Source organism: Typopeltis vanoorti, chromosome 10 (genome assembly GCF_054136105.1).
Source record: "Typopeltis vanoorti isolate ZY-2024b chromosome 10, IOZ_Tvanoo_1.0, whole genome shotgun sequence".
NCBI classification, from domain to species: domain Eukaryota; kingdom Metazoa; phylum Arthropoda; class Arachnida; order Uropygi; family Thelyphonidae; genus Typopeltis; species Typopeltis vanoorti.
The window spans coordinates 35,004,335-35,011,891 of NC_143558.1; the positions used below are offsets into that span (position 1 = coordinate 35,004,335).

Here is a 7,557-nt window from a genome sequence, read left to right on the forward strand (position 1 = left end):
AATAACGTTCCTTCCCCCCAACCCCTTCCACTAGCATAGTTAAATTTCGTTTTATTTAGAACTTTTGTTAGCGGAAGTAGAAGCAGCTCCCCTTTCCTTCCAGTCAATGGAGTTCTAGTGAAACACTTAACTGTAGAAATGAAATGAAAAAGATAAAACTTCATCATCAAAATTACTAAATAAAATAAAAGTTTTATAAAATTATATTGTATCTTTTATAACATAATTTATTTAAAATAAAAATTTAGAATAAGTTAAAAATAATTTTTAATAATTAAAGAATTTCCAAATACACCGTTTTCATTATTATTGAAACTTTCGTTACTATATATACTACATTAGAGGACACGCTTATTGTACTTGCTTCGGCAGTACATATACTAAAATTGGAACGATACAGAGAAGATTAGCATGGCCCCTGCGCAAGGATGACACGCAAAATCGTGAAGCGTTCCACATTTTTTGCTCCTTTATTCGATAATTTTTGTAGATAAAGTTGAATTAAGTAATGCAATTGAATAGGTTATAGCTTTCCCATATTTACGATATGCAAGTAAATTTCCATCTGTATATTGTGCCACAAAAGGGCCTGACTGACTGAGCTACGAAGCTATTAAATATTTATAACTGTAACAATAATGTAAATATATACTTGTAAAAATGCAATCTTATTCATCTGCAACTATAAATTACCAATTACAGTTACTATTATTAATTTATATATAATCTGCATATATATCAGTTCATTGTAAAAAAAATCTGAATAATAATCGTTGTTAATATTATAATAATATGTGTTCTAAAATACATAAAAAATTAAGAGAAACAGTGGTGTTGCACAAGGCAATGAAATTAATCTTCCACGTAATCACAAAGACGATCCCTGTGGGATTCAAACCAGTAGCCTCAACGCTACTCAACAATCGACCACAAAATTTAAAACACATAATTACAGAACATTAAAGCACGAACTGTGGAAGCTATACCAACATAGTTAATATAGCATGAATACCTACACTGCTTGGAAAGAAGTTAACGGACACCATAGTGTGAGGAACAAACAGCCATGACATCCACCTTAATAAAATGAGGTACCTCCTTTCGCTACGATGAATGCGGCAATCCTACGGGGCATATTTTCTACAAGCGTACGATAGCGATCAATGAGAATTTTGGACCATTCTTCCTGTAGTCAAGTAATGCGATCCTGGACTGTTGTGGGGGCGGACGTCCCATGACCTCACCCCACGCTCCAGTTAATCACAGATGTTGATCGCATAGTGTTGAGATCAGGGCTCTGTGGAGACCAGTCAACTCATTCTCTCTCTCTCTCTCTCTCTTCCAACGCATTTCATTACGAGTCTGGTAGGCCAAGTGGTTAGCGCATCCGCTCTGCAAGCAACAGATCGCGGGTTCGAATCCCGACATGGATGTTTGTAATTGTAATACAGGGTGGCCATAAAATAACTTTCTCTCTTTGGAGGTATCTGTAGCTAAAACCAATAAACGAAATGAGACCAAATTTTATATTGAGGCTTTTGATGGGGAGATGATTTCCGCGAAATAAAGATTTAGTACCAAAAGTCACCAATAGGTGAAATTTTGGCGCTGGAGGAGCCGAAAACAAGCGGATAATTACATTAAAGGTAGATAAAATGGAATAAAAACATTTCGAAGGGTAAGTGACAGCTGCCTGAATAACTGCCTGAACGTTCCCAATCCCTTTTTAAGTGGAATTGGTGGCGCTGCTGTCACGTACGCACAATAAAATTTGCATAATCCTTTTGACCTGCGTTTACTGCAAATATCTGACTGCTTTCGGCTCCTCCAGCGCCAAAATGTCTCCTATCGGCGACTTTTGGTACTAAATCTTTTTTTCGCGGGATTCATCTCCCCATGCCTTCGAAAGTCTCAATATAAAATGTGATCTCATTCCGTGTATTAGTTTTAGCTACAGATACCTCCAAAGAGGGAAAGTTAATTTATGGCTACCCTGTATATATGCTTGTAGTACATGAGTAGATTAAGGATTTTTCCTATTAATTTTATATTTTTTATTTATTTTTACATAGTCTAAAAACCATGTTCTAGAGACCAAAGATGGAACTTTTTAAGCCACTTCAGGTCTCCAATAAACAGGATGGTGATATCACACGGGAGGATGAGATTCATCTCCCATCAAAAATATATTTCTGATAAAAAAAAAAAAAAAAAAAAAAATATATATATATATATATATATATATATATATATATATATATATATATATAAAAGCATTCATATTTGGATGTTATATATATTTTTTCTTTAAAAAAAGTATTAAACTTTCATTAGAAATAATATAATCGGGCTACTCTACAATGCAACTCACGTAGACAACTTCCTATCTACCTTAGTAATCCTGTTAATAGGTCTGAGTACGTCTCTAAAATAAAAAAGTACAAACACGAATTGCAATTTGAAACCGAGAAGTGGTTGCTGTTTACAAAAAGGCAAATGTTAAATGATAAGGACTACTGAAAATACTTGTTCATAACTTGCAGCCGGGCTAAGAAGGAATGAGTGAGGTCTTCTTATACCCTCTGCCACAGAAATGTACACTGATGACCTGTTTAGACAAGCACTTTGCTGGCAGATAGATGTTCAATTTGCGTGTTTCGCTTTCCGAAGTGCGATGCATTAGGCTTCGGTGGTCTGTTTCTCAGATGAAGCCTGATTTTTTAACATATTTTCTGACGTCTTGATTTTCATAGGAATAATTTACAGCTGAATTCATAACGTGACGTTTATACGAATTGGTCAAGTATGTGAGATAAAATTTTCTGTTATTCAGAACAAAGTAGCTATTAGCAATACAACTTTTTTTTTTTTTTTTTTTGAGCAGTTCCCCTCCACTTTCACAAAAAGTGCCAACAAAACATATTATTTTTAATGTGAGATTTTATGCTACTAACAACGCTTCTGAAGATTCAAATTGGTGTAAAAGAATCATATTCCAGAAAAAAAAAAAAAAGTAGTTTTTCAGAAAAAAAGCTTTCAAAACTCTTAAATCTGTATATATATATATATATATATATATATATATATATATATATATATATATATATATATATATATATATATATATATATATATAATCGAAATTATTTAGATTTATATATAAAAACGACATTTGTTGAATGTACTAACACCGTGTGGTGGGCGAGATAAAAATAGCACCACTGTAGCCCATGCATGTCATAAGAGGCGACTAAAATGGGACGCAGAGATTTGAGGGTTTCGCTCTCTTAGGTTTCTTCCGGAATTTTGCTCCCGGTGATCGTCTTAATTTTTAGAAAGGGCTTTACTTAAAAATCGCCACTGTAGCCCATGCATGTCGTGAGAGACGACTAAAATGGGATGCAGAGTTTCGTTCTCTTAGGTTTCTTCCGGAATTTTGCTTCCGGTGGGGGGGGCGCTTAGATTTCTGGGGGGGTTGCCCTGAGAAAGCATTTTGAATCTCTCGGGAGGGTGTCCGGCGTGGCCCGTGAGGAGCCTTGTCGCTGAGTGCTTTTCCCTGGAATATGAGCGGTATGCTCAGTAGTGGGGGGGGCGTCACTGAGTGGAACCAGCGCTGAGTTGGACGATCCTTCGGCTACTCGTAGGGAGTGGTCCGGAGGATCGTCTTAATTTTTAGAAAGGGCTTTACTTAAAAATCGCCCCACTTAGCCTATGCATGTTGTACGAGGCGACTAAAATGGGTACCCAGGGAGGTTAATGGATGGCAATGCTGTAGCCAATGAAGTTTTAGCTGAGGCTCGGCTATTGCTGTTACCCTCCTACCATGATCAGAGCTTATAGTTCTATATTACCCCATCCATACATTTTCTTCTACAGATAACGGGGAATATGAAAAGCATTCTTGCTTCACCCATCTAGCCAAAAAAAAAAAAAAAAAGTTGAATGTACTCCTGGTCCAGATGGTATCACCAACAAAATCATAAATATGCTCCCTCGAAAGACCATAGTACATATAGTTAATATAACTAACGCAATAACATCATTCCAGCACTTTCCCATAGCCTTGAAAACTGTTGATATCATATCTATAAAAAAGCTAGGAAAGAATCCCCTCCTCAAAGTTACAGACCCATCAGTCTACTATCTAACCTAGGAAAAATAACTGAAAAAGTCATCCTCTCAAGACTGCAAAAATCAACAGAAAAACTAGGAATCATTCCAAATGAACAATTTGGCTTTCGTCGTGAACAGAACACAGTACAACAAATCCACCGGCTAGTGGAACACATCACGCATGGATTTAACTGGAACCTGCACACCGCCGCGGTATTTTTAGATGTTGCGAAGGCCTTCGATAAGGTCTGGAACAACCCATCAAGCCGTTCTCTACAAACTCACGAAAGCAAACATACCAACAAATCTCACAAGGCGTATCAGTGCATACCTCAACGAAAGAACCATGCAGATGAAAGTCATTGAAATTATCTCATCATGGCCCAAAATCCTGGCAAGAGTTTCACAGGGCTCTTTGCTAGCCCCCTTACTGTTCTCAATCTATGTAACGAACATCCCACAAAATCCAAAGACAACCATCACAGCCCTATATGAAGATGACACAGCAATATTAGCAAGATCTCTCAGCCCCCCATCTGGCAATCCGGCGACTCCAAGACAGTATCTCTTCACTGGAGAAATAGCTCAAGGATTGGAGGATTCAAGTAAATCCGCACAAAAGTTCAGCCATACTGTTCTTCGGAAGGAAAGTCTCCATCAAAGATGACATCGAGCTTTTTTGGAGAAAAGATTCCATGGCAGACAGAAACCAAATATCTCGGAGTACAACTAGACAAAAAACTCCGATTTAACAGCCATATCAAACTCATTGGTACTCATCCATAGCCATAGCTCAACTTTACCCCATGATCAACAGCAACAGTAAACTAGACATACAAAATAAATTATTAATATACCTGATGGTGATACGTCCTGTAATTACCTACGCCTCTCCAGCATGGAGCCATACCTCAAAATCAAATCTAAAACTACAGCGAATTCAAAACAAGTGGATGATTCTGTTCCCCCCCCCCCCCCATGGTCCATTAGAAACACTCAGATCCATCGAGAGAACCAGAATTCCACACGTCTCTTCCCTTCTTCATGATCCAGCTGAAATTTCTTCACCAAGACAAGTACGCACCCAAACCCACTAATCAAACAAGCCTCCAATTATGATGAAGTCTACTGCAAACACAAAAGACCCAAGTCAATTTTATTCCCAGATAAACGCAGATAACCTCATAGCTCACAAAGAGTGAGCGTAAAGCTCAAAACCATCCCATCACCAAATTCTTTATTCTGACAAAGGGAATATGAAAAGCATGTATGCTTCACCCCTCTAGTCAGACACGTTGTTGTTGAATGTATAAGTAACATAACAGTTTACGTTTTTCAATGATAAGCTGTACGTCTTAAGTATTAATTGATTATTACGCGTATTTTCCAGATGTGTGTCCTCTGTATATCTTCTTGATTAAAAAGAAAGGAACAAATCCCATAATTGACAAAGAAATGAAAGAACGTTATAGAACATCAAGGAGTAATGGATGATATGGCTCTGATAGTTCCGTACACCAATCTCCAAGATGGTGTACGACATTGTCATGTTTATCAGACACCTTATGAGCTTAAGGTGGTCCTGGAAAACATGCCTCAAGTCCGTCACTTTAATGATTCACCTGACAGCATTGTGACCAAACATGAAGGCTTCCCGCTTTTATGTTATTGCATATCCTTGTCTTTCTACTTGCATGAAATAACGTTTAGGATTGATCACTCTTAGTCACGTGCTACTGACAGATTCCATTTAGGATGAAAATTTCTCTTTCAAAAGTATTTTCACATCCAGTTGTATCATAATAAAGTTATTATGACAGCTTTACGAGTTACAATTCTTATGCTTGCCCTACATAACGTTGTGTTGGAATTTGTCTGTAATTTTACTGATATCTAAATACTTCGGCTCTCTCAATCCGTATGATGTGTTGCACTCTATAATTAATTTTTGTGATTTGTAATATTTTATTTTAAGGGGGGGATTATTACTTTGTAACCTTTCGATTTTTTTTTAAATAAATTTAATTGTGTTTGACTTATTTTTTTTTGGACAGGCCAGGAAAAATAATCCATTTGAAACCAAAAGTAAGTATCCCAAATGCCAAATTTAATTATAATCTGTCAAATTAAAATGGTTATTTTAATACCTATACATGGAGAAACGAAAGAATAAAACATGTTTAATAGGCGCGTACTCATTTTGCGTGTGTTCTTCTAGCCAGTCTATCTGCTTACAATGAGATGTACTCCCCACATTCAGTTGAAAAGTCCAAGGTCATTCGCGTCTTTCGGTCATTCGAACCCAGGTATTTCCAGTCGAAGTTGATTTGTTGACTAAAATTAGTCACTAAGAAACAGAGAAAATAAATAACTCTCTGAAATAAATATTTTTTCATCTTCTTTAAGAAATTTACTCATATATGGAAAAGGGTACATTAATATAAGTACAACCGTGTAAGGAATAGTCATCTTAAGGTGCAGAATGACAAATATCAATCATTATATTAATGACATGCCTTTCAGTTTAATATTACACCTGATTTGCTTGTTCAACGCCATACTTAATCGCTGGAGTAGGTGGAAATTTTTCGTAATGGGGATGGGTAACAGAATGGATTGTAATTGCGTCCTATTATGGTGTGAGTTATTTCTGTCACTTTGTCTTCCGGTTAAGGCAGAATGAGTCACTTTAGACGAATGCCATTTTTCAATGTGGAATCCATGACACTGAAATTGGATATATGGAACGTGTGTGAACTGAACGCAAGCCACTTGTTTGACAGGATACTCAAGGGCGGTTCCAGGTTAGGAAACTCTCTGATCAGGGACAGTTATTTAAAATGCTACTCACTCACAATATTTTCCGAAACAACAAAGTCCACCCAGTGGTACCAATTATTTGCATTTCAATTTCCCATTCAGAGTATTCAAAGCTCATCTATTTTGACGCCCTGCCATCAGCACTTAACATTTTTTTACACTTCCTGAAATCTTTCATCGTATTGACCTCCATACCTGAAAATGTTAATATTAAAAAAAAATAATAATAATTAAAACAAAAAATCAGTACAAAAGCGTTTAAAAAGTAGCTATCATAAAATCCTTATATCCTTATAAGGACTGGCTTAAAGGGGCGAAGCAAGAATGCTTTTCATCTTCCCCGTTATCTGTAGAGGACAGTGTAGGGATAAGATGTTATTGAGCTATTAAAGCTCTGATCATGGTAGGAGGGTAACAGCAATAGCCGAGCCTCAGTTAGAACTTCATTGGCTACAGCTTTGCATTCCATCACCCTCCAAGGGCATTGGATTCAATCCTAAAATCCTCGACCTGTCCTATCATAAAATTTTCTATAACTTATGTAATTACTGCTTAAGATGAATAAAAAAATTAGGTGTATTTTAATAACTCCAAAAACAAAATAATTTCTAATTAAAATGGAAA

The 7,557-nt window shown here is 36.5% G+C and overlaps 1 non-coding gene across 1 annotated transcript; it reads left to right on the forward strand.

Moving 5' to 3' along the window:
- Window positions 1-356: 356 nt before the first annotated feature.
- On the forward strand, window positions 357-463 carry LOC150102331 (U6 spliceosomal RNA). Its single transcript, XR_016548976.1, has one exon. It is a non-coding gene; the product is annotated as a U6 spliceosomal RNA (small nuclear RNA).
- Window positions 464-7,557: the final 7,094 nt, after the last annotated feature.